This window comes from Pan paniscus, chromosome 2 (assembly GCF_029289425.2).
Source record: "Pan paniscus chromosome 2, NHGRI_mPanPan1-v2.0_pri, whole genome shotgun sequence".
NCBI lineage: Eukaryota > Metazoa > Chordata > Mammalia > Primates > Hominidae > Pan > Pan paniscus.
This window is the reverse complement of record NC_085926.1, coordinates 187,675,409-187,703,005: the sequence shown is the minus strand read 5'-3', so window position 1 is coordinate 187,703,005 and position 27,597 is coordinate 187,675,409. Positions and strand designations below refer to the sequence as shown.

General features: G+C 37.5%; 1 protein-coding gene across 5 annotated transcripts in view; it reads right to left on the bottom strand.

Annotated features, from left to right (window-relative positions):
* The window catches only part of TP63 (tumor protein p63), a 300,635-nt gene that overhangs the window by 59,961 nt on the left and 213,077 nt on the right, over positions 1 to 27,597 (bottom strand). The gene's annotated exons all lie outside the window — the stretch shown is intronic.

Genomic DNA, 27,597 nt, shown 5'->3' with positions numbered 1-27,597 from the left:
GAAAGGTTACATAACTTTGCATGTGAGAAATGAGAATAACACCTGCCAATGTGACAGGTTTGTTATGAGGATTAAATGTGATAATACATATATGTGTGTGTTTTGAAAAATATAAGACATTTTCCAAACAGAAAGGGATTATTATTAGCCGTGGGGAATTGGGCCAAATACAAACACTTTGATCAGAGTGTGACATGCTTAGAGGTCATCATGCAGTCACCAACAATGGACCATCAGCGATCCATGAACTGAGCGAGTGTTAGAAAGATCCTTCTGCCTGACACTGAAGAGGAAAAGTTGGAAAAGAAAATGTCTAGGAGCACTGATGGAGCTTATCGCACCAGTTGAACAACAGGTAGGTATATGGATGGGTTTGCCAAGGAACAGGGATATTAAAATTAGGGAAAAGAGACATTTCCAAAACCAAATTAGCAGGATAGTACCAAGTTTTAAGTTTCTGGTAGACGAATGAGAATTATTAACAAATTATATTAAATAACCAAATTATACTATGTAATCATTTCTACAGGTTACAAAGCAAAAACGCTTTGCTTTGCCCAACCCTATAAGAGCTATACTTTCCAAGGCTAGCAAACACAGAAATACTGCCTACAAGTCCCCATGCTAGAAGGTAGCATTCCATTTTCTTAGGAGAAAATTGTCATTAACAAGTGCTGATCATGTTTGTAAACCTCCAACACTTTGGGTACATTCAGTTTCATATTGTTTGCCAGTTGAAATAAGAAAATCTCCTCTCAAAACAGGGATTCTTTGATTTTAAGTTGCACATACACATTCGATTAATTTCCTTAGAAGAACCAAGTAAAAACAATCTCTTCTTCCAAAATTAACAGTTTCCTGAATGTGGAATATGGACAAAACCCAAAGTGAAATCTCTTGAAAACAGCAAATACTCATGGAAATAAACCACTACCCGTGTGATCAAAGGAATAGGCACTCTGAGCACTTGCTTCAAAGATAGACCCATTGATAGGAAGTCTGACTCGTGAGCCAAATCTTGCCTTCCCCACTTTACATTATTATTATTGTTATTATTATTTTGAGATGGAGTCTCGCACTGTGGCCCAGGCTGGAGTGCAATGGCACGATCTTGGCTCACTGCAACCTCTGCCTCCTGAGTTCAAGTGATTCTCCTACCTCAGCCTCCTAAGTAGCTGGGATTACAGGCACCTGCCACCATGGCCAGTTAATTTTTTGTATTTTTAGTAGAGATGGGGTTTCACTATGTTGGCCAGGCTGTTCTCGAACTCCTGACCACCTGCCTCGGTCTCCCAAAGTGCTGGGATTACAGGCGTGAGCCACTGCACCCAGCCGCCTTCCCCACTTTTTTGGAACATTTTAAAATGCTTTGAACCCAGACTTGCTTTAGTTGTAGGCAAACAGTTGCTGACAGGACAGGAACTGAGCATTCGGTAAGAATGTATTGCAATGCTTTCATTATGTTAATTATATCTGAGACACCAGGAGGCTGGTATATACACACCATGGTAAGTATTTCTATTCATTTGATTTTACTGGGCACCAGATTCATTTACAATTAGGACACGGTTAGGACAAAAAAAGTAAAAACGATACAGTTATTCCCAGTCAGAGCACCAAAGGGAGGAAACTGGCAGACATCTTTTGTTTTACATGCCTTCATAAACTATAATTTATTCTCTCCGCATTTAGCCTTTTATCATTAGGAGTTTAATTTTTATAAAATATAACTATTCATCTATGTCCTTCTAGACAGTATAACTAGACCCTCCATCTAATTTAATAAGCTATACAGAATCTGAGAATATAAAGTTAAAAAGATTTTAATCCTGAAACTCTAGAGCTTTATATGTGTGGGATCTCAAACTAGGAGATTTGACTCCCTCCACCAAGGTCAAAGTGAATTAGGGACTGCATGAAAAACCCAGCATTTTTGTCTCACAGGACTCGGACGATCCATAAGATCAGGTCACTCTTCCCTATCTCAGTGAAGATTTAAATGTTTAGAGACATATGACCCAGTTCTCAGTCTTCAAGCTTAGAAAAAATGTACCGTTTGACATTTAGCAAAGACAAAGAAAAAAAAAGGAAAAAACCATATGAAATCAACACCTATTATGTTTCAAAAAAATATCAAAACATATATAATTGCTTTTTCCAAAAAACTGACCCATCCTAAGGAAAGATTTAGGTGCAGAGATTTAAGAATTGTGCTTCTTATGAAAAAAGGGTGTGCTTGCTCTGTCTAGAGCACCAAACTCTCTCATCACACCACTTGGTTTATGCTCTTAATCACCAGACAGACGAAAGCAACCTACAAGTTTGGGAACCCACAGCCCAAGTGCTAGGAAGAATCTGTTCTGTGTGAACAGCCACAGCGCAATTGTGGAGACACATGGCACAACAAGTACACAAAATAAACAGTAACATATTTTCTTTTCTTTTTGGTAGAAATTCCTAATGGAAAATTCCTGATATAGACTTTAGTAGGAGGAAACGCGAGTCCATAACTGTAAATGGTGCAAAGCCCGCTTTTTCCACCTTACTAGCAAGTGCATAAGCATAAGAATCTATGTTTTCCAAAAATCATATTAATAATTTCCCCCGTCTTTCCTCCCAAAACTTAAAAAAAAAAAGACTTTCAGACTATCAAAGCACTGTCAGTGCCAGTAAGACACATCATTAAGGTGAGTAATTTTCCTGTTTACTTCAAACACTTTTTTTCCCAAACTCCAACCTGGGCAGGTCTGATCAGGTTAGGCTTTGGAACGAGTAAAAGCATCCCCAATTTCTACATAAGCGCTGCAGGCCATGGGGCAAAGACAAGTCTCAACTGAGCACTCCACGGTAGTCAAGCTTCCCGGCGCCTCTGGTCTTGTCTCCCTCATACCTAACAAGTATCGTCATGTCTCTCAACCTTCAAAATCGGTTTATCTGCAACACAAATGCACATACGCTCACATACATCCTACTTGTTTTACTTTTACTTATAATTAATATCTACATACATTCTGAACACACTTGCTTTATAACAATTCTTTCCTATGCACTTTTCAAAAGAAAATATTTTCCATTCTGAATTCAGGCATTCTTCATGTAAAGACAAATGGCAGAATGCAAAATAATAATCGTTTTTAACTGCAAAATGCTGCTCTAATTTTTAAATTCAGTGGAGTAGAGATCTGGCTTTTCTATTTTTCCCTGGAAATAGATACCACTGTCTTAATTAAATGTTTTCAAGAGCTACCTTTATGCAAATATATCTACTATGTAATTTGTGTTTTCTTTAAAAAAAAAAAAGAGAGAGAGAAAATTGCTACCCTTGACATAAGATTACTCTTTCAGTGTGGTCTGCTTTTAGGAAGACAGGAAGCTGGAATTAAGAGTTTAGTATTGGATCTATTTTGTCAACGTGGACAGATTGGTAGGTCTCAAGTTCACTTCTCAATCTATAAAAAATAATGCATGAAAATACATATAAGTCCCCAGGTCACAGGGGAATTGTGAGTTCTACTGTTTGCAAAGCGTTTTGCATTCTTTGGGTAAGAGGTGTTGGGCTTGTTATGAAGACACTGTACTTACATAATCCTAAACATGCTCGTAAATTGGAAAGGCAGTTTTCAAGCCAAAGGCATAATGTTCCTTTACACTACGAATGAACTTGTTTATATGCTGGTCTGAGATACTTATTTGCTCCTACTCAGTCACCCTGTTTTCTTCTTGAGGCCATCACTATCATCACTGTTTCTTCCCCTCACTGTGCTGAATTTGTCATAGATAGAAGAGGGAAATAGAAGCAAAATTAAGTAATGAATGACAAAAGGCTTAAACTAAATGGAAACTCATTTTTCGACCTCATGGTGGTGGAGGCAAAGTGAGGAAACATGAAAGGAGAGAGAAGGCCTTAGCAAATTGGATTCTATTTACTCTCTATCAATAACATACAAGGGAAGATCCAGTCTCACCTTTGCCTCTGCTCTCTTTATCTCATTAAACGTGCTTAAATTTGGACAGGCAAAAACGAGAGCTGTCAAATAGTAACAGATGCATAATAGTAAAAGTCAGAATACTAGTAGGAAGTGCTCTGCATCCAAGGATCACTCATCCCTAGACTTATAGCATAGCTCTCTATTCATTTGGTAGGTGACAGGTGTTGTCAGGTCTAGAAAGACACGTAACTCTGCATCTGTGAAATGGGAATATTAATCCTCCATCCTGGAGAACTGTTACATGAACCAGTTCCCACAGTGTAAAGTGTCTTATGGAGTTTTTGACCTGGTACTCAACATATATTAACTACCAGTTTTATCTCTATCATCTAAATTTTGGAGTTGGTCATCAGTGGCCAACTCCTGACAGCATAATAATACACACAAGATAATAAGCATAACTGACTATGCGGCCAGAGGTTAAAATTTATGTCAAACTTCATGCTTTATTAAAAAATGAAGGAATAAGTCAAGAGCCTTTTATTTTACCCTTGCTTGCTGTGTCACTGTTGTAACTTTTAGGTTTAGCTGGCGAGCTGTCTCCTCCTGCAGCTATTGTACTTGAGTTGTACTACAGCTAATATAACCAACTAATGTAATGAATGATATACACTAAGGAAAGTTGGCCCTGAGTGACCTCCTTGGATTGAGGACTTTGTCTCTAACATCTGTCCATCTGTCAGTCCCTGGGGTTGATTATAAGAAGAACAGCATACCCCAACAAGCCCGATGCAGAGAAGTCTCAGGTAACTTTCAGGTTTTCCATTTGCCAGTCATTTAGAAAAACCCCAAGAGGATAAAAAAAATTAGGATGCTGACATCATCTGAAGATTCATTTCCCTCTATTAAAAGCATTATAGTGCCGGGCGTGGTGGATCATGCCTGTAATCCTAGCACTTTGAGAGGCCAAGGCAGGTGGATCATGAGGTCAGGCGTTCAAGACCAGCCTGACCAACATGGTGAAACCCTGTCCCTACTACAAATACAAAAATTAGGCGGGAGTGGTGGTGCATGCCTATAATCCCAGCTACTCAGGAGGTTGGGGCAGGAGAATCACTTGAACCCTGGAGGCGGAGGTTGCAGTGAGCCGAGATATCACGCCACTGCCCTCCAGCCTGGGTGACAGAGTGAGACTCCGTCTCAAAAAAAAAAAAGAGCATAATAGCTTTCATGGCACATCAAGTTCTGGGACAAAAATTACACTGCCAGCTCTATGTGTTATAAATCAAAACCTACTACTTATCAGCCAAATACCACTTTAATTACAGTGTTCTTGTATTAGAGAAAGAAGATTAGGAAGGGTAGGAGCTCAAATGGTGCAGAATGGGAAGAGCTTCACGCTGCTATCATCAAATGAGCACCCGGCCAGAAAATCAGAGTCTGAACTCCACCATCTAGTAGCCTAAAGACTGGGGTTTGTCACTTTACCTGTGAGCTTCTGTGTCCTCATCCTCAACATGAAGATGAAGATAACAACACTGAACTTGGAGTGTGGTTGTGAAGCTCGAATGATATCATGGAAATGAAAATGACCTGTGCATATAAATGTATAAATAAAATCAGTATTTAAAAAGTAAGTTAAGAAATACCCTCACAGCAAATTAGAAAACTGTCTGCCTATTTAATCTGCCCTCTGCAATATATTTATAAAGTCAATCGATTAGATGGAAAATAAATAAGGATCAATAACCAACTCAAGTAGAAATATTTAAGAAAGAATGCAGGACCCAAGGAACCTCAAACAGCAGATTTAAATTATGATCCTCCAAATCAAAATTATAAGTGCTTTTGTTGTTGTCACAGATAGTGCAAGCCTGTTCTCACCTCATGAGACTCTGAACCCCTATGGGTTTTTATTTGAGGGGAAGTTGGCAGCATTGGCACTGGGAAGATAAACCACACCAACAACAGAAATACAGGCTGCCCTCGCAGTTACTACTTCTGGCCCATCTCATCCAGCAAAAGCTGGTAGAGGAACTTTGGTGTTTTTCCATTTCCCTAGTATTGTAGTGAGATAATTTTACACATTTGCAAACCTTAAATAATCCTACACAATTCCTTTGTGTTTAAATTGCCCTAGACCTTATAGGTGAGGTTTATTCTCCCTTTACGTATTCATTCCCTTCTTCAAACAATATTTACTAAATGTCTATATGCTCCCTTCCTCCTTCAAAGTCCCAAAGAAATTTATTAGTATCTTTGTTTTTTCTTGTGCCACATATTAATTTTTCTGTTATGATAATTATGGGCCTTTATTTGTCTTCCCTGCCAAGAGACTATACATTTCCAAATGGAGACCTTACCTTACCCATCTTTTACTCAAGTGACAGGCATAATAAAACAACAGCAGCAGCAACAAAATTGCATGTTATGTAAACAGAAATGATACTTGTGTAAAACAAGTAAATGAATATATTTGAGATAAGCATATCATTGTGGTTTGTGATGAAAACTCACTATGATGAAAGGAAAAGTGATGACTTTCAACTCCTGTTAGTAAACTGGAGGTTTTTCAGTCCAATAAAATTAATGCTGATATCCAATTTCCAATGGTTTCAGAATATACATTTTTTTTCAAATTTTATAGAATGAATTTTGTCTCTATCCCTTGCCATGAAAATCAGAGTTGCAGTAAGTCAAATGGAAGGTAGATGTTTTTTGTTTTGTTTTGTTTTTCAAACACACAAATTATCAATCTTTTGTATCAGGAACTCTGGCAGACTGTTACGAGGGTAGCTCCTGACTACAATTTGTAAAGGTCTAGCTTTTTTCACTAGACAGATTCTCCTAGTCAGATCTCAAATCTGAACTCCAGATATACCTGAACTGTGTTTCTGTAACCAACAGTCCAATGCTCTCTCACCAAACCCCCATTCCCCATCCTATTCCAACCCTACTAAATGACCATTGGCCTTTCTTTCCAGTGTTCAAGAAAATGAAGGTTACAGTGGAGCTAATACTTAATCCCAGACACAGCTCATCCAATGTACAATAATTTCTCTTTATACAATTTAAGAAAATATTGTATATCAGATGAGATGTGTCTGGAACATAAATACAAATTTACTGCAGAAAAATTGTTTATCTTGGTTGAAAAAAATTAAGGTTACATTGGTCTGGTAATTAAATAATTAAAAGGGCTAATATTTGAAAAAAACTGTCAGCAGTATAGAAATCTTTGAAACTGAATTTGTTAGTTGGTGAAAAAGTAATGGCAAAACCTGCAATTATTTTTGCACCAACCAAATAGTTAGAAGTGAAGTAAATTTTTGTTTTTCTTTAAGAGCTCCAAACTTGCCAGAATCTTTTTCTCTTCTAAGTCCTCACCAGACTCTAGGCTTTTAGTACCCTGCTCCTCCAAATCTAGTCTCTGCCCATTCCGTAGTTCCAAAGCTGTTTCCACATTTTCAGTGAAATAAACTTTCATAGAAGCCATTCCAAATACTTCCAGTTATAACTCTAAAATAACACGTGCTGTTCTCCAGCTCTTCCACTTCCTTCCCTAAGATCTGAGACAAATAATCCAGTAGACATACAGGGAAAGTAGATTTTCTAAGAATTGATAGTTGGATGCTAACTTGTTTACATGGGTCTAGTTTTCAGAATAAATGCTTAAAACTCATATTTAGTGTCAATTAGGGCAATCTCTGTAGTGTATTGCTCAGAAACAGCATGTTCAAGGCATGAAAGCAGGAAGAAACATTTAAATGATTTCCTGAATCCTCTTCTAAGAGGGTTGGGTCTTGGGTCTGTAGACAGGTGATTTACAGAGTCTTCTCTCTTGGTCCAGCTCCTATAGTTAGATTTGGTAATATGGTATCTGCCAAGATTTTTGAATCCTTCTTTGGGTACCAGTAAAAATAAAAGTACTTTATTATCAGTAAATATCATCTGTAATAAATTTATGGTCTTTAGTACTCAGCAAAAAAGAACAAAGAGATTTTATAATTCTATTCACTGAACATTCACTGAGGACCAACCACGAGTCAAAGGCCAAATACATTTTCCTAGCTTCTGATTTTGTAAAATGGTACTGCTATTTATAATAATAGCATTCATTTCATTACGCTCAAAACACTGAAGTGAAAGATGCTTCCATTTTCTTTAAGCTACTGTTAGATTATTTTCATTCAGTAAAAGGACGAAAGTGTTAACTTCCATACCACGTTAAGAAATAGGAAAAAGATACCAAGATTTAGCTCAATATGTTTCTTTTACAGATAAGAAAACTGAAGCTCAAAGCAGCAAAATGGCCTAGCCAAAGCCATCAAGCCAATCATTGGCTATTTGGGCACATTTCTTCCTTCTTAAACCAATAAATTTTTTACCCAAACATTTCTAGTGCAAGGCAGAGACATAGAGAATATAAAATGTTCTTTTGTCTGGCCAATTACAGGTATGTGGTTCTTCTCATAGTCAAAGCAGTAGGATAAATAGCCAAGACTAATCCTAACTAATGAAAGCAAAGCATGGCACCAAAAAGGCCCCAAACCTTGAGGAATATATCATTCAACTAGTTTCTTGGTACAGTCCTTATAAGAAGTACCTCTAAAACAAATGTCTAGAAAATGTTACAATGGTAGGAGTCAAAATAATCCCAATTACAGAAAATAGGTTTCTATCTCTAAAATATATACTGCAAAACCACCCCAAACCCCACACTCACCTCCTTTCCCCTTTGCCTGCCCATATCTCCATCTCTCTCTCTCTCTTTTTTTTTTTTTTTTTTTTTGCTTGTTTTGAGATGGAGTCTCGCTCTGTTGCCCAGGCTGGAGCGCAGTGGCACGATCTCAGCTCACTGCAACCTCTGCCTCCTGGGTTCAAGCAATTATCCTGCCTCGGCTTCCCAAGTAGCTGGGACTACAGGCGCCCACCACCTAGCCCAGCTAATGTTTGTATTTTTAGTAGAGAAAGGGTTTCATCATATCAGCCGGGCTGGTCTTGAACTCCAGATCTCAGGTGATCCACCAGCCTCGGCCTCCCAAAGTGCTGGGATTACAGGCATGAGCCATTGCACCTGGCCCCCATATCTCTTATCTAAAATATTGCAACACCTTTCCAATTAGCCTCCCTGCTTTTAGTCTCCCTACCTCCAAACTGCTGCCAGTTAGCTTCCTCCAACAGAACATGATGTCATCTCCCAACTCACAGCCCTTCCATGTTTTCTTAATACTTGCAGGACTAGAGCCAAACTCCTTAGGGTGGTATTCACAGCCCATCTCAATCTGGCTCTGTGGACTTCTCTCTAGCCTCATTTCCTGCTACTCCTGTTCCTGCAAACATTCTATGGTCCAGGTATACCAAACTGCTTCCCACTCCTAGACCTACATAACACATTCATGTCTCCATGCCTTTACTTATCCTGGTCCCTCTACCTGGAGTATCTATTCTTATTTTTCCCAAGACTTTGCTTATCCTTGAAGGCCCAACTTTCAATGCAAAGTTTTCTGTGAAACTAGCAAAATCAGTTTTCTGTACTACATTCCACTTTGTTTAGGTAATAGGTATTATCTGAAAAATATTTGTTAAGCCAGCACTAAGACCCAGAGATGAAAGGTCAAAGCTATTGCCTCTGAACTCCTGAGTACATGTCTGTAAGGGGGAGCTGGTGGGGGGGTGGGTATCACAGGGCAAGTGTTCATCTACAATTAATGCTTCCAATGAGTTTTAAAGAATAAGTAGGAGTCTGCCTGGCAGACAGAGGTGGTGGTGGCTAGGGGAACATTCCAGACAGATTATAGCACCTGTCACACTAAATTACAACTAGGTTTATCAGTTTGCCCTTCTTGACTGTGAGCTCTTTGAAAAAGGGCTAACTTATCTATTAATATAATTACCCAATAGTGTCTAGCCTTAATAATAACTAGCACAATTTATCAAGGGCCTGCTCAGTGGCAGGAACTATATTACGGGCTTCATATATTGAACTTTCAAAAGCCTTCAATGGAGATTATTTTCACCTCACAGAAGAGAAAATTGAGTCTCAGAAGCATCAGGTCACTTGCCTAGTCAACCCAGCTAGTCAACTGTGGAGTTATATCTGTTTTTCTTCAATGTGTACCTTCCAGTGCTTAGACAATGCATTTTGAAACTAAAGGTGCTGTTCAGTGAACTCTAACATTTGAGACCTCATAGTATGGGGCCTTCAACTAAGCCTCAACAAACGCATCTTGGGACATGTGTGCACATGCATACCATACAAAATTACAAGGCACCAGTTGGAGAGATCCTATGAGAGCCATGCTATGCATCCTCTTAGTTATACCAGTTTCAGTGGTTAGTAATTCTGAAGCTTATAAGGAGATAAAACTGAAAATATTTCAAGCCAAAATTATTAATACTGAATTTTCATGTTGTGGAGCTCTACACATATCCTGAAACTTACTGATAAACAACCCTTTCAGTTTTTTAATTGGGGTATTTCACTCAACTCCTGACTTTGGAATAGTTCCTTCGTATTCTATTTTACGAATATTTCCCTCAAATAAAAACTGTATGTGTCTTCGAATGCCGCAAAGTTAAAAATAAAACAAAAAATATACACAGTATCCCTTCCTAGAGAGACTCATTGTGTATATCACGGTGTCCATAAAATCATTTTTAAAGTAGTATAAGCAAAAGGGAAGTTAAATTTCTGGATGTGGACTAATTAATGCCTTTTCCAAGAAGCTCATCAAATATAATCAACCTACCTTCATTTAAGAGACAAAATGCTTCTTTTGAATTTTCCAAGTCAGAGGATAACATTTGTCCTTGCCTTAGTCAATACTTACAGTGGGCTCAGTCAGCATGTAAAGATTTGGTTTTATGAACTAGAAAATTTTAATTACACTAATTTCCCCCATGGAAGCTCAAAAGATTCATTTAGCTAAAAAGAACCATAAAACTTTAAGTTTTAAATGTCCTTAATATTTTTCTCACCATTTCCTATTTTTTTCTTCCCTTTTCTGCCCTGTCCTCCATGTAGCTCACGTCCTTCTTCAGAGAAAGAAACAAGGAGCAAGAAGCCAGTGGGGGTGAGAGAGAAGGAGGGGGAAGGGTGGAGAGGCTGCAGGGAAGAGCAATCTTTCTTGTAAACTCTGAATACTGGGTACAAATTACAGCGCATACCCCTAACTTTCTTTCCAAATGATGTGTTGAGAAGTACATGACTACCATAAAATATTACTTTTTTTAAAGCACGTGGATTTAAGAAGGTGCATTAGCACGACATAAGCAATGGCTGTTAAAAACAAGAGAGAAGGCTTCCACTATCTTTCCTAAAAGGTATTTCCTATTATGTGTAAATATATGATAAAGGGAAAGAATAGAGAAGACACAATTAAAAATCATGTTGTTTAATAGATACTGATATTAAGCTTATTCTTTCTTATTGACTTCCATCCCCAATTCTGTTATTTTATTTTTAATCAAGTTTTGAGCAATACCTCTGGGTATTTTGAAGCAAATATCCATGTATTTCCCTTTTATTCTTTGCATAAATTCTCTATCAAGAACAGTTAAAAACGTGGAAAGCATAATTTATTTTTGCCTGCTGCTGGATTAATCGGTAGACTCACGAATGATTGCAGATATTCCTAATACTTTTATATCTACTTCATATTGATAACCATTTTTATGTCACTTAGCTCAATATTGGCACTGCTCAAACTCCAACAGGGTGTATAGTTTAGCCACCACGCTGTCAATGTATATGCCTATTATATGAGGAAATAACATTTTAAGGTGATTCCTCCAAAACTTTATAAATCATTTTAAAAAATTAGACATGTTTGAACAGGCACTAACACACAAACAGGTCTTGGCTGTATCTCATGCAGAATAAGGATTTGTTGCAGATATTCTCCTGCAAGCTCCATCTTGCCTATTACAAGAACATTCATCTCCCAAACACACCATTTCACCTTCTTTGCCAGAAGCAAAACAAAACACACGCACAAATCAGAGAGCTTTTATTACTATTATTTTTAATTCTGAAATCCTTCCACTTATTCTATATCCTTACAGAGGAGAGGAACCAAACATCTGATTTCTAAAATGCTGCTGTCTGATGATAGCTCAGTTTGCTTTCCCCCTGAACAAGCTAATGATATTAGGGGAGTCTAACCCATGTCGTTTTTTTTTTTTTTTTTTTTTTTAAACCTACAAAACCGATGCCTGGGCCAGCACTGACTCATAAAACTGGAGACATTAGCTCATGGCAATGATTCAGTCGTGAGAATTCTGACAAGGGCCTCTCCCTCCCTGGTGCTTTAAGAGGAAAATCGTCCTGAGTAAGTATGGCTTGTGATCTAGGCACAAATGTTACTGTGTCTGTGATCAAGTATTATAAGGAAAGGGGCAGTGCCGTGTGACAGCAGCCACCCTAAGGAGAAAATCACTGTCTTCATAGGAAAACAGTTTCACAGCAGCCCCGGCACAGCCTAATTGGAAAAGTCCAGGCTAGGCGCGGTGGCTCACTCCTGTAATCCCAGCACTTTGGGAGGCTGAGGCAGGTGGATCACCTGAGGTCAGGAGTTCAAGACCAGCCTGGCCAACATGGTGAAACTCCATCTCTACTAAAAATACAAAAATTAGCCAGGCATGGTGGCAGGCACCTGTAGTCCTAGCTACTGGGGAGGCTGAGGCAGGAGAAGGCTCGAATCCGGAATGGCTTGAACCCAGGAGGCAGAGGTTGCAGTGAGCCAAGATTGTGCCACTGCACTCCAGCCTGGGTGACAGAGCGAGACTCTGTCTCAAAAATAATAATAATAATAATAAAATAAATAAATAAAAAGTCCTACAAAAAGGCCCTAGGCTCCCACGGCCAGCCATTTCAATCAGCCCAGGAGAAAAATATGAATTTTATTCACTGGACTGCTTTGGTTTCTCCTCCAGGAGAGAGGAAAGGCAGGTTTCCTTTGAAAGGATCCTCTTGAAAGGATCAAGGTTTGGGGGGCTATTAGGCTTTTGGCATTTATTGCTAGGTGTGAGAGAGAGAGCATGAAAGGAAGTCTTGAGATTAGGCTGGATAAGAGTTATCTCACTGAACCAGCACCTTCATCTTGGACACCAGGTGAGAGGATACAAATGTTCATTTGGCAAGACAGAAAGCTGAAAGGTATACCTGCTGCCTCTATCCGAAGTCTATCATGCGGTTTGCATGATAGACTTCCTAGTTTACAAATCACTTTCACCCCATCATCTCATTTAATCCTCACAATAACCCTTCAGGATAGGTAGCATCATCCTCATTTTGAAGACAAGAAAACTGAGGCACTAGGGAGGAAGTGATTCGTCAAGGTCCCAGCTAGAGAATGGCAGCCAAGCCTTTAGGACAGACCTGCTCTAGTAAAATAGCGAATCATTTTGGCTCCTTTTCTGGCTCTCCATTCCTCCTCCCTACCTTTCTATCTAGCCCTTTGGAGTAGTGACTTCAGCAACTGACTCTTGCCCTATCTCACCTCTGTCCTTCCCCTGTTGAGTGAGCCACATCACCGACTGAGTGCTCAGCTCCACAGTGTGCGTCTGCATGCCGTGGCATTCTCCAAACTGCTCTCCTTTACTGCAGGCCCCTCCAACCAACCTCCATCTGCTGTCAGATTAATCTACTTTATATACTGATCTGAAGAGGTGCTCAAAAAGTATGCAATGTCAGCACACTGCCCATGCGATAGAGTTAAAATGCCTTACCCTACAGAGGCTGGCCCATCCTACCTTTTAGCTTCACCCTATGTAGTTTCCTACATAGAACCACAGCTTCAGAGAGAAGAGTCACTGTCCCGGGGAAAGGCACAGAAGGCTTGCTGTGTGTTTTGATGTAGGCTGAGTCCACCGCCTGTCTGGAGAGTCTACTCTCTTCAGTTAACCAATGGTCTGGCATAGAAAAGGTCAATTGCAGTCAATCTATATCTTTCTGGTCACAAAATACTTCTCTTCTGGATGCACAGAATTTGAATTCAAGGGGAACTTCAGAGGCTGCTTGATTGTTTCTCTCATCTAAAACTTGAGTCAAGGGTCTCTCACTCTCTGGAGGTGGAGAACTCACCACCACTAGAGGCAGTGCAGCCACCCCTAGAGAACCCTGACCATTCATTTTCTGCTGCAATCTGCCTTCCTGTGGCTTCCCTTCTTACGTGGTTATCGTGTCTTTGGGGACATCTAAAGAAGTCTAAAATATCTCTAGGAACGCTGGCCATAAAGAAGGAGCTCTATACAACTGATGAAGAGCGTTATCATTTTGTAGCATGAGTCCGAGTCATTTTGGGCTAAGGCTACAAAAATAAACAATGCTCCTTCCCAGGGCACTTTAACTTATCTCAAAATTGTGCTTCTGAAACAATTATTGAAGGCACTTGTACATCAGAAGTGTGCCTGGTAGTGCGCCTGGGTATAATAACTCAATGTTACAAGGTAAATACTACTCATCTTCCTGGAACAACAATTTTAAAGACTTTTTAATGAGGGGAAGAAATACTTATATTGAAATATATATTTATATTTGAATGCAAAGTTGAAATAAGTTCTTCAGAAAGAAAATGATATGTCTTCTATGGACTATTTCAGATTAAATCCTCAGGATGCCTAATCTAGCCATTCATTTTCCTCTGCTCTTACTTGGGGTAAAAGTTTTAAAGTACTATCCTAATACATCACCTCTACTAGGCACCAGGGGCTAGAGCTACTTTATGGAGTAGATTTCCTGCTATGATTCTGGACAAATCTATGAATAAGGTAGGTTTAGTGTAAATTCTAATCCTAAATCTATGATCCATCCTAATAGAAATTACCATTTACAGGCATTGTTTTAGGCACTTTATACTTATTATATCAAATCCTACCAATAACATTGTTACCTAAAGGAGTATCATCCCTATTTGAAAGGTGAGGAAGCCGCTCTAGAGACAGTGTTTAGCCCAACGCCATACAGCTAGAGAGAAGTGAAATTCAACCCCCCAGGTCTATCTGACCATGAAGCTGAATTCTTTCTCCTACACCCTCCTGTTTCCTTAGGCACTATTTGTTTGTCCTTTAGTAAAAGAGCCATAGTCCCTGCTTTCAAGAAGAGTGAGGATGTGCTAAATATCATATTTGTAATCTTCATCTTATAAAACAACCAAAAAAGATACACTGTAAGTATCATATGCTTTATATGATATCTCATAATTAGCAGTTAAGGGGACATTTTCATTTTAAATCAGGAACTTATGGAAAGAAGATAATTCAAAGTATTGCATTTTTTGTTTCTGAAGTCTAAATTCCAATGTCAAATTAAGAAAGCAATAAATTAGGAGATAATCTATGCCCTACAACCACATGCCCAAATAACAACTTAAAAACAAAACTTCAAACCATTAGAAACAGAAAATCTGTTAGTTGGGAATGCTTTAAGCGAGGCTTAGGAAAATATAACCTCTCTCACTGTTCATATAGCAGTGTGGGCAGTACCCAGGCAACACTCTAATTCTTTCCCTTGTTGTTCTGAAGCATCCTCCATGTGGTAAGCACACTTGACCCTCTATTGAGACCAGTGACAAAAGATGACAAAGTAGCTGTGGCCATTTCTTTCTCTCTGGCTCTGGAGGAGGTGGAGATTACTGCAGTCACCAGGACCCTCAAAGGCAAACAGTATGAATGCAGGAATCAAATCTAAGCGCTGTGAAGTGAAGCTGTATTCTGAGTTAGTGCAAGGGAAACATACATTCAAAAGTAACCATAATAAAAGAATACTTCTAACAAGTAGAAAGAACATAAAAGTAAAAAATGCTTCTATATGGAAATACTGCTTCAATTACATCACAGCACTAACTACCAAAATAAAACCACTGCTAGTACACATGAATCAAAGGTCTTAATTTGCTATTGCTTTTTTTTGTTCTTTTCACTAAAATTCAAATAGATATTTAATGGGACCTTCCCTCCTGGAAGTTTCAAAGAATTTTAGAAAAGTATATACAATTACATGTTATTCATTCATTAAGACCACCGAAAGTATTGGGTATATTTTGAAGAAAATGCACTGTTTTCAAAAAGCAGCAAGGCTTACTAGGCAAAGGAAAGTAAGACATCTTCTTTCCTGAAATAGTTCAGTCAACTCTCCTAAAAAGAAAACTGAAGGAAATAATAGCTATGTCCTTATATTTGGAAGCAAAAATACCCATGAGATTACAGAATGTAATAATCAAGGACTTGAAGATTATAGATAGATTGAATTTTAACATGCTATTTGAATTGGTTTGGGTCTCTTCCTCATATTAGAAGTTTATATCCATAAAAATATACCATCAGAGCTACAAAACCATCTTAGAAAACATCTAACTAACAAATGTAAAATGCGTGCATTGTACTTTTGTAAAAGGCTCCACTCACTAGTATCCAACAAACCATTTCACTTCCCCTTTCTCCTTTTGTCCCTTCTGATGATGCTCTCCCTATCTCCACCCCTAAACTCAAAGTGTCTAAGATGACAATTACACTTAGGTTGGGGGAGAGGTGTGAGAAAAGTCTATAAAAACTTAAAAGATTGTTCCCAGAGCCATTCTTATACCTACTAACCCCATGTCTACCATGCTTGTGCAAGGAGAGACATTATAACTGAAATCCATGCTGTGCTAGGTAAGAAATCAGTTCTGAAATATGAACGCATTGCGGAAACTTACACAAATGGTCGTATATTTAATTGCTTTTTGAAGAGAAAACCAGACTGCAAGAAGTCTATAGTTCCTTGTGGTTCTGAGGCTGAGTGAGTCATTTTCTTGTCCCCATCTACATCACTTGCTCTAGCTTTTACAGCAAAAGGTACACAGATGAGTTAATGTTTGCTAAATTATGTGATAATTCTCAGACGTAAAGTATAAATAACTGCACAATATGCCTTTGTTACATTTACATACAAAAGTATTCAATGTAGTCATTGACAATAGATAAAAGTAAAATAGGGCTGGGCGTGGTGGCTCATGCCTGTAATCCCAGCACTTTGGGAGGCCGAGGCGGGTGGATCACAAGGTCAGGAGTTCAAGACCAGCCTGGCCAAGATGGTGAAACTCCATCTCTACTAAAAATACAAAAATTAGCTGGGCATGGAGTCACGCGCCTGTAATCCCAGCTGTTCAGGAGGCTGAGGCAGAGAGTTGCTTGAACCTGGGAGGGGGAGGTTGCAGTGAGCTGAGGTGGCACCACTGCACTCCAGCCTGAGTGACAGAGTGAGAGACTGTCTCAAAAAAAAAAAAAAAAAAGGTAAAATATAATCCGTTACCTGTGAGTACTGTGAAAGAACAATCAAAATCTAAAGAATGAAATATCTTTTGGTAACTCTTGGATGTTGACAATTCTATTTGTAAAAGACTTGACTTAAGCAATATTAAAAATGTTTATTTGCCAAGTAGCTAAACTTAAAGGTAACAAAATTAGACTAAAGCATTTTATAAAACAGTGTAAACACCGCATGTTCTCACTCATAGGTGGGAATTGAACAATGAGAACACATGGACACAGGAAGGGGAACATCACACACCGAGGCCTGTCGTGGAGTGAGGGGAGGGGGCAGGGATAGCATTAGGAGATATACCTAATGCTAAATGACAAGTTAATGGGTGCAGCACACCAACATGGCACACGTATACATATGTAACAAACTTGCACATTGTGCACATGTACCCTAAAACTTAAAGTATAATAATAATAAAATTTAAAAAAAAGTGTACATTTGCTTATACTTATATAACTTCAACACAGCCTGGGTGGGAGAATAAGCAAAGCAGAAAGAGGTTACTTTCTTACGTGTCTTAGTTCAAAAAGAGATTTTTAATCATCACAATAAGGATACATTTTCTAGGCATCCATTCTAACTATGGGAATATAGAAAAAGTTATTCCAAATTCCTACTATGAAAACACTTTCTATTTTTACCTGTTGGTCAATCTGCTTTATCTATCAACTATCCACCGTCTTCCAAATGCTTTATTCACTAAATCCATGGTTTTGTATAGAAAGGTTATAAGAAAGGTGATAAACTTGAATTGTGTTTAAAGACAAACTCTGGGTCTAACACATAAATCATGTTCTCAAATTCCTTTTCTAACATCAAGGCAAAGGTCTAGAAGTTTCCCCATTAGCAATTCAAACTCTTCTCATATCTAGCTGCCTTTGAGGACCCTTTATTTCCTCAAGACTGCTCTGTTTTGGGGAGTGGGGTATCAGGCAGGAAGAGTAAATACACTCCAAAACTACATTTTCGAATTCAATCAGATACAGTTTTTTTTCTTAGAAGCAAAATTCTTAAGTAATATCATTAAAAATGGATTCAATTGCTTAAAATGAAGACTGACCTACACTATAGAATTTTTTTGAGCATCATTCCTAGTAACAGGAATATATTATACAAGTATCCATTCTAATTTTCCTACAAAAATTTTGAGAAACATAGGCTTCTGAAATTATTCCCCATGAAATGGATCAAAATTATGGCATGTCAAAATGTTAAAAGTATTTATTATAATAGCAGTCAGTTCTAGATAAGTTTATAAAAATAACATTTTATAAGTAAACTTAATACATATATGTCAAGGCATACAAAATATTTAAGCAAACTTTATATGACAATGAGAATCATTTTGTTATTTCAAATAATTATACTGGCTTATGGTGGTAATAGCTTTGCTTTTATGACATAGAGTTAAAGATATCTATTACTTACTTGATGACAATACCTTGGTCAGAAATTTTATCCATAATTATGACACTGTTCTTATGGGAAAACATGATTTTTCTTTCAAGAATACAAAGTAGGAATAAAAAGAATTTTCAAGGCAATTTATATTAACTCCAGGGCTCTATATACATTTTTATATTTTATAAATATGAAAATCTCAAATGAACACACAGTAGAAGAAAAAAGTAAGGCAGAAAGATAGAAGAAAGGAATATCTTTCAAGCCCAAATTATCAAATTCTAATTACTGTAAATTAATTCCATTGTTATTCAATTGGAGTAATATATTTATAATTATATATATCTAAATGTGCATATTTATTTACATTTAAATATGTATTTACATTTTTTAAATGGAGTAAATTTTTCTTCTCATGACCCAGTAAAGATGATTGCATTTTAAAACTTTTTACTGGTTCTGCAAAAATGTTACCAATAAAACACTGAAATGCTTTTAAAAAAATAAAGCTGGTTAACAGATATAAGATTCAATTAAACATTTTTTAAGAAGAAACTCTTTTACATCAGAAAAAAATTATGTGTAATTTTTTCATCCCATATGAATGTCTAGGGACTTATATATTTATGTTATTTTATTTCATGTCTTTGCAGAAATAAAAAACCTCAGAAAACTGCCTGAATTGTAAGCATCGTTATGATACAGATTCAAGCAAGTAAATCTAAAAACAAAAATCCAGGATGAGATAATAACATATTATGTTTTTAGAGCTTCATCTCTCAGGCTCCCAAAGCACTTTATAAACTTTAATTAAGCCTCACAGCAATCTTGCCAAGTAAAAATTATAATACTCATTTAACATACGGACAGAGACAAAAGACCTGCCCCAGTTCATATAGCTTGTTAGTACCCCAAAGTTGTCCTTCTGAGTCCCGTATTCTACTTAATGAGTCACACTCCTCAGGAGCCTGTCAGATGTCTTCTCAAATTCAAATGAGAACCCTTAAGTAATCATTAGTCTTCTTATTTAATACAACTTGGAAACCACTCAAAGGAAAAGTCTTTAGAAATAGTCTCCTCAACTTATTCATTATAGTTTTTATAAGATTCAATGCAGATGATACTGACTGAACAGCACATGAAGCAAAACAAAAATAAAAACTTAGGCATTAATCCAAGAAGGAACTCCTATTTAATCAATGAACTTGAAAGTTTGGTACTAACACAATTAGCAATTAAGGTCCCTGCTCTGTTTTCAGTCCTGTCTGATACAATAACAAGGTGGCAAGTTGTAGGGTTTTTTTTTTTCCCCACATGAATCTTCATTATTAAATTCAGACTAAAATGAGAAGTCTCATTCTATCTGTAAAGTCAGAATCCCTCCCTAATTTACCTCACAAAAAATTAGATCTAGGGTCTCTGACTACTATCAAATTTTCTTTTAAATTTCACGTGGGGGGCCTAATGATAAGGTCATGATCGTTACTAAAAACCACAAGAGAGAAATCTACTAAGATCATTACCTTTACGCCTCTGTGTGCCTCATTACAGGATCCATCATTCTAAAAACCATTCCATATCTACAAAATGTCTGCAGGGCTTCAAAGAACTGAAGAATTATCTTTCTATCCTTCTATTCTACAATAAACTCTTCTTTACTTTTGAAGAATTGGAAGTTGTTGGAAAGCTACATTATCTCAAGTCTCCTTTCAGTCACAGTGACCTGACTAGACATACCAATTGCTGCTAATATAAAACCAGGGGGGTTTTATATATTGTTATATGGTTTTACTCGTGATATGACAGCTGTACCTGCTGAGTACTTTTCATGAGAAACATACATCGGCCCTTTACCAAAGCGGGTAGGAACAATTGCATAGACTTGGTCACGTTATGGAAATAACCCTAATTTGGGGAATGCGAACAGGAGAACGTGCAAAGCTCATGTATGGAAATGTACCAAGAGCAACAATCCCACAATAAATGGTACACATCACTCAGAGCTGATTTTAAGTTTGTATTCATTTTAAGGGATCTCTGTTGAGCTTAATGATATAGTTTTCCAGAGTCATTAAAAGTTCTTATGACATTATTTTCTCTTTATACTTCAATTATCAGGTGATTTTTGTTCTGGCACACTATGTGCCAATTAAAAATAAGCTATCTGTTAGTAAGCTGAGAAAATTGATTAGAAGCCCTTTAAATCTCAAAGCTCTTTTCTGAGTACAACTTTGGCCAATTTTAAGGAGTTAAGTTACAGAGTTCCATAATTCTCTAATGATAAGCACAGGAACAAACAAACAATAAACTTTCAAGTATCCGATCCTGCATATCATTAGATTTTTAAAATATAAAATGATATAAACATGAGAAGCAGAAAGGTCATTTGCTGTAAGAAAACAAGTTGAGAAAAATATGTTCTGATAATGTATTGCTTAGTTAAATGCAGCAAGAGATTAATCTATATGACTTTGTAAAGGAATAAAGAATTATTACTTGTGAATAAAATATACCTACTAGTAACCTTTCTCTTAGATGCTGATTCCAGTTATTTTAGTTATTTTAATAACTAACTTCCAATTAATTTATTTAAACATTTAGTAATCTCCCCTTGTTACCATTAACACCTTGCACAGGATGGCATGCAGCCTGTGTACTGTTTTGTTTGGCCTGTAGTGTTTTACAACTTTTTTTTTGAATTAGTATCATCATTTTAAGATATGAAGATATTACATGCAAACCCAGGTTTCTAGTTAATCTTTAAAAAAATTAATATTTAACAGTTTAATACTGTGATAATTAATTTAATATTTTAAATATTTTAATACTAGGTCTACTTTCCCCTGTGACAACAGTCTGGGATTGTAAAGCAGATGTCCTTGTAGATAAGGTATATAAGCTCTTTTGCCACAGTTTCTGTACTTAATCATTCGGCTCATTTATGCTACCTCCCTGACCCCAATGACATTTGGGTTTGCTACCTCTAAAGCAGCCCATTATTATTCACCAAAGTGATTTGTTACATGAAAAGGGTCTGATAATTTAATCTTGATAAAAATTTCCATGGTGATTGATATATATCATGTTCTCCATATTAATTTATGGAGAAGAGTGAAGCTATAGTAAAAAAAAATAAAGAAAGATACCATGTAGCTGATGATACCTACAAAACCAAATTAACTAATAATAATAACATAAATGAAGAAAAAAAGAGAAGGAGGGAGTAGAAGGAAGGGGGAGAAGAAATGGGGGAAGAGGAGAAGAATAGGGAGAAAGAAGAAAAGGGAAAAGCAGAGGATTTTTGCTGTTACTCTTTGTAGTAGGAAAAGAAATATAAGCTTTATTTAAATTATTCATTTTTAAAATCAATAGTTTTTATAATGTTCACATGCAATAAATCCAGATCAGTTTAATGTTAAATAGACACTCCATGGTGCAGTGACCAAATCACTCAAAATAGTAGGGGAGGCTGATAAGCCTTAGATTAGATTAAACTGGCTCATCACGAATACGTTAACCTAGAGTCAATCTAAAACTCAGGCAAGAACGCTGATTCAGTTATTCTGCTCTGGATGAGGGAACAACTCTTCGGAAGCATGCCTTACAACGAGTATTCATTTTAAATCCAAAACCTAGAGGTAAGGTACTTGAACCATCACCAAAAATCTCCAAGCACTTTATTTAGTACATTCTTCCTCAATACTCTGTGAACTAAGAAATAGTTTAGATAACAGATTAATATGCTCAATGCTATTATTTTCTTCATCATGGGAGTGGCACAAAAAGGCACCTGATACATATCTCACATAATTTATGAAACAGCTATGGCAAGAAGTAAAAATTATCTTGTTATGATAAACACGAACACATGTACCAGTGGCACGAGCTACTGACTTCTGCCCCTCACCAATAAAATCTAACAGCCACTCAATTGTAAGATTAGATCAAGCCCCAGATGAGACTCAGACTTTAATGGGGGAAGTGCTTCCACTGTGAAAGAAAACTGATAAATCCTATTTACCATCGAAGAGTTTGTCTGTACATCTTGTCCTTTGATGGGCTATTCTTAAGAGTCTCTAAATTCCAGAGGGCCACGCAATTGGCTGGGTTGCATTAGATTTCTGCAGAGCTGGCAGCCTTTTTCTAAAAGTCTTACATTACAGGTAACCTGATGACAGGGAGGGTGGGCCGCAGGCGCGCATCTCAGCCTGCCTGCAGAGCCAAAGGGAGTGAGCTTGCGAGACCAAGACCCATATGCTGGGATCAATGGAACTCTCCCGGGAACTGGCTGTTCCCCTTTCAAACGCCACCTCCCTAATCTCTCCACTTGCTCAAGTCAAATTCTCCACAGCTCTGAACATGACACGAAGCTGGCATGGTTAAGAAAGGCAAAGGAAGAACACTCTCTATAAATCATGGGTGAAGGCTAAAGGGAACAAATTCACGGGCAGTTAACAATCAGAGTCAGAATTGAGGGCTCCTGTTGGGAACTACAATTGTTTCCTTTAATTATAAGAGAAAAAAGTTCCTTCCCATTTATTAAAGGTTTACTGTGTGCTGGACATAGTGCTGGGCACTAGATCAGGGTGTCTGCCATACAAGACCTTGAGGTCAATGACAGGAGAAAGATACAACAGCAAAAAGTGATCCTATGTCCCAGGGGAAGGGTCCTTACTTCAGTCTGAACACAATTTAAAAAACAAAACAAAGCAAAAAAAACAACCTGAGGATTTTCATGGCGTATGCACACAGAGAGTACTCTCGTGTCATGAGCAGTGAAAAATAGCTCTCCAACTGGCAAAGGTGTGTGAGGCCAATAATCAAGACAGACTGAACTATGTTCACCAAGAAGCCTCATCTCTAGAGGGGAGCACAAAGAAACACCGCCCCTACAAGTGGGGTTCCTTACCAGGACTCTCAATTCTCAAGCAGGTGCCACAGAAAGCTTTCTTTTTCCCTCACCAGCAACTTCCAAAGCTTTCCTTATCAGTACAGAGAATTCTTTCTAATGGCCGTATGGTTATTGCTTATAACATGCCATCTAGTTTTTCATGGGTGACTGATCAGGTTGCTTCCAGTAGTTTGTCATTATACATTAATATCTTGAGTCTGCCATAAGTAAGGCCCACTGTTATTCCTTAACACAAAGAATACAAAAAGGCATTCCCATCATGAAGCATCAGATTAAAAATGAGGAACGAATGTCAAAAATCAACAGGTTCTTAAATCTGGAAAGGGCCTCTCCTTGCACTGGCAAGGAGAGCCTACATCTGCTTGGGCAGGCTTCGGAAAGCAGCAGAGCCAGCCTGCAGAAGTCTGCATTCAGGAGAGGCTGTTATCACCCTATACCATCTATTCATATATTCGGAGAGTGGATAGTATCACAGTCCCTCTATAAAGTATGCATGTTAATAGCCCAAAAGCATTAAGAAAAAACATTAGTTGAAATTTTATTTTTCATTCTCTCAAATGAGTACCTTTAGTACAACTAAAGGTACTAAAGTTTTGTCAAAGCCTCAACAAAACTACAGTGAACTCACGAACCGAAGAAATTCAAATTCAGACCCAATAAACACTTGGGAGCATATGAGTAGCTAGGTGCTAATAGGTATGTTTACATGAAGTAATCCTCATGATAAGGAAAGTATTAATGTTCCCATTTGTTCCCATTTGTAGGTGAGAAAAGTGAGGTTTAGAGAGATTGAATTTTTGGTGAAAGCCCCATATGCTGTTAGTAAGTTTCCGAGTTGAAATCTGAATTTAAGTTTCTTGCCATCTCCACACTACCATTCTTTCAACTGTCCTATGATTAACGATTCCCAGCTACAATGCTAGACCAGCACTACATTATATTAAATGATAGGCCTCTGTAACTAGTATCAATTAAATTGTGGAAATAAGAAAATCTGAAACTAAAGTAAACATTGGTTTGTCGTGTATGTACGTGTGTGTGAAACAGAGAAGATGAAAAATGTTGTCTTATTTTACTTCATTTCATTGAAAGAAGTTTAAAATAAATACCATATTTTTGTAGAACTGGAAACATAATCACATTTGTTATTTAAAACACAGAAACGCAATGGAAAAATGCACATATACTTTAAATATATTAGCTATATTTTGACAGTAATCCTGAGGGTAAAACCAGAAAAGTTAAAAAAGAAAACTTGACAAAAAAGGATTGCAAGTGATAAAATGGTACTAAAAATATTTTTATTAAAGAATTACCAGAAGACTATGCGATAAGCATGATCTCCCCCTTATGACAGCTGCTTCTGTTTCTTTCAGTTTGTGGGCAGTTCAAAAATGCAGCATTTTATTTTGAAAAATTGCTCTAAAATGCACAAATGCCTAAGAAATAGGTGTTGTATAATAAGGCACAAAAAGTTTCTTTACCAGTTGGACTCTGGGACATAAGAGGCAAGCTCCAAACTACACAGGCACTGCCTGCTCCTGTATGCCCCTCCCTGGTCTCAAACCAGAGGAGAAACAGTCTAACTAGGATGGTGGAGAGACTTGAATTAGGGTGAGGGAGGCCCGGATTCTTCCCCATCCTTGGCTGGTTATTAGCCATGTGACCTTTACATCTTCAAGTTTCCTCATCTATAAAACTGGGGATTACAAACTTGGTTACGAGGCTCAACTAAGATAAATATATGAAAAAATACTTTTTAAAATGGGAAGTCTGTTTATAAACATGAGGATATATAATTTGGCTCAAAGAATTAGAAGCTAAGATGCAGGTATCCATGACGAAGAACTTACATCTTTTTAGGTGATCTCAGTAGCTGCTCAGATAAGGGTTCAAGTGCCCTAATTTAGAAGAAATGAACTGGGCCTGAAATAAGCCTGGTTGTGAACAAGAAAGAAATTTAATAAAAATATAATTACCATGTGATATGTGAGTAGAAACCTGATTGTAAAATTTATAGGTAGAATGCAGAAAAGTGAACAAAAATCCAAGAGAAGCAAAATCACTTAACCAAGGACACTCATGAATGGCAGACAATATATCGATATGAACCAAAGTCCTTCTAAAAACTTTCTATGTTAATTATTAATACTATCATCTCACCTTAAGAAAACAGAGTAGGTTTCTCCATCCTCATCCTCTTTCTCATCTGAGGCACAGACTGAATTTTAGAAAGATCAAGTGACTTGGCTAAGTTTGCATAAATGATCAAGACCATAATCCAGGTTTTCTGTCTCTCAGTCAGTGCCTTTTTCTCATCACCACAGTGTATCCCTTTTTTCAGGGCACTGATATTACTGCTGTCACATGTAAGGAAATTTTACCAGTGTACCAGAATATTTTCTTTTCTTTTAAACCTAACATTTTGGTAGAGATCTCCAACCTTTCTGAGTAAGACAATTGACTTCTCTGAAAGAGGGGCTTTGAGTGATGGTTTAGGATTGTGCTAAACCTGAAAATAACTTTAATTTTTTTTTTTTTTTGGAGACGGACTCTTGTTCTATTGTGCAGGCAGATCACATGTAGTGGTGCGATCTCAGCTCGCCACAACCTCTGTCTCCCAGGTTCAAGTGATTCTCCTTTCTTAGTCTCCCCAGTAGCTGAGACTACAGGCACCCACCAGCACGTCTGGCTAATTTTTGTATTTTTAGTACAGACAGGGTTTCACTATGTTGGCCAGGCTGGTCTTGAACTCCTGACCTCGTGATCTGCCTGCCTCAGCCTCCCAAAGTGCTGGGATTATAGGTGTGAGCCACCACGCCCGGCTGACTTTAAGATTTCTATATGAGGAGGTAGTGAGGAAGGGACAGGGAAGGATAACTAATTTGATGTTGAACTTACATCAAGATTCATCCCCACGGTTTTCTAAAAATTTTACAGGGAAAAAAAGCGATTATTCATTTAGCAGCCCTAATATGCCCATCATCTCATCAGACATGCTGACTCCTAATATAATGGAGCCCTGGTGGAGTAAACTGAATTAGTAACTGTTAGCTTTGAAGACTGGTGACTGTAAATGTCCGGTTGGTGACCTAAGAGATATCAGTGCTCCATTTATAAAATGGTTATTCTAGTGGCTCTTTAGCAAGATACTGCTTAGATCAATCAACCAACTATTTGAAGCCTATAAACTCTAAGTTTACTCACCTGCAGTATCCATCGCCTCCAGAATTATAAAAATAAAGGAAACTAAGGATTATGACACCATTGATAAGTAACACGTGGAGGAGAGATCAAGTTTTAAGCTGATGTTCATGCTCTACAGTTGAAATATGAGCCACCGGAGAATTACTTCTCAAACCACAAGAGGAAAGAACTAAAATAACGTTAATTTTTAGACAATTTTGGGAGATCCTGATATAAAATGGTTGAAAGAAAGGATACAATCCAGTGAGAGGGAAGCAGAAATGAAAAACAGGCCCAGCTACACACAAGTTTCTGTAAGTTTAGGCATGCCTCTTAACCTCCAACTTCTTCAGCTTTCCTCACTAGCACAGTGGAAGTTATAAAACTTGTCCTGGGTACTTCACAAAGAAATGAGGTGAAAAAGAGGAAATGGATGTGAAATGATGTTAGAGTGTAATAGGTCTTAGGCATGCCGATCATTTTATAAACTATACAAACTAAAGGCTGGAATGAACTAGATACTATATATAACATAAACATAGAAATGCTTTCCAAAGAAATCCACTTGTCAAAGAGGGAAAAAACTGTCAAAACAATTCTAAAGCTACTTTTTATTAAGATGATGATATTTGGAAGCATTTCTATTATAATCCATGTAAACATTAAGTTGTTTGACAAACGTACCACTTTGGTCTTGAACATTCTTTGATCAACCAGTTAAAACCAACTTTGTAGGTGTCCTCTTTTATACTTGAGCTTTATTCTTGTTATAATACATTTCAAAATACACTTCAAAATAAAATATTCTTGTATCTAGTTATGAAAAAGAAAATTCCATGCTTCCTTAGAAAAGTTATATACAG